The sequence below is a fragment of the Glycine max genome, chromosome 16, assembly GCF_000004515.6.
Source record: "Glycine max cultivar Williams 82 chromosome 16, Glycine_max_v4.0, whole genome shotgun sequence".
Taxonomy (NCBI): domain Eukaryota; kingdom Viridiplantae; phylum Streptophyta; class Magnoliopsida; order Fabales; family Fabaceae; genus Glycine; species Glycine max.
In genome coordinates, this window is record NC_038252.2 from 12,274,598 (window position 1) to 12,275,937 (window position 1,340).

Here is a 1,340-nt window from a genome sequence, read left to right on the forward strand (position 1 = left end):
ACGGTTCCAGAATTTCCAACATCATCGGTAGTAATGATATATAAATACTAACGCAACCATCTAAACAAAAATGTATGCGCTGTACAAATGACAATCGAAACAACAAAAACAAACATTAGTCTCTCGAGTCAAAACAATAACATAGAATAAAAATGACAAAAGAAACATGAAAGAAAACATGAATCTGGGGATCTCCCAGTCACGTGTCTCCACTCCCTCCCAAGAAGTCAAGCAAATCGGCCATCTCCTCATCCTCGTGGGCTTCTTCTCCATCGCCGGGAGCTTCTGGGGGTGCCTCTCCTGCTTGGGCCTCGGGCCAATCTCCGGGCCATGCTACCTCTGCCCTGAACTGGTCTGGAGTAGGGCATGAAAAAGGAGCGAAGCCCTGGCTCTGCATGCTAAGGCTCATCTGGTACAGACAATCATGGGTCCGTACATGTGCTCGGTGGTTGGCCGCCTGCTGGCGAACCAAATGCCGTAAATACTGCTCTATGTCAAATGCCCCAGCCTGGCCAGCCTGATGAGGTGGTGGTGGCGCGCCTGCGGCCTGTGGAGCATCACCCTGAGCCTGTCTCTGGGTACAGTACTTCTCAATAAAAGCCCGGGTGATGGGCGGCCGAATCACCTTGGTAGGTGCAACGGGGACTCCGAACGACTGGCAGAGTCCTGTGATCAGTGCGGGGAATCCCAGAGCCCTGTTGGACTTATCTGGGTCCAAAGGGTGCCTAGTGGGCGCCATACCTGCAAAAATATAGATGGCATCAGCGATCAACTGAGCCACATGGATGCTCATCCGTGTCAGGATGGCGTACACCAGCTGGCACTTAGGCATGGGGAGGTCGGAATTATGATCGGTGGGCAGGATGTTGCTGAGGAGCAACGTCATCCATATCTGGGTCAGGGTGGTCATGTTGGTGCGCATGATTCGCACTCGCCTCCCTGCAGCGGTCCGGGCAAAATCCTGCCCCGGTATACATAGCAGCTGGGCGATGGCCTCCTCATCGAACCCATCAGACCGGTTCCTCCTCTGGCCATACTCGCATTCCTGGCCCTCTTCCAACACCATCGGATATCCCAGGAACTGGCTGATAGCGTCAGCATCGAACGGGATCCACTGACCCCTAACCCAGGATCTCATGTCACGCACGCCCTCCTCTGTTGGCCAAGCATTGGCATAAAATTCAAGGACTATTTCTGGATCAAACTTGGCCATAGGAGTAACCAGTGGTGCCCACCGCCGGCGCCCTATTTCCTCCTGAAAATCAGTATACTCGTCGTCCCTGAGCTGGACGCGTCGCTCCCGGAGAAACGACCATCCCTTGATGGCTTCGAAGCGCTGC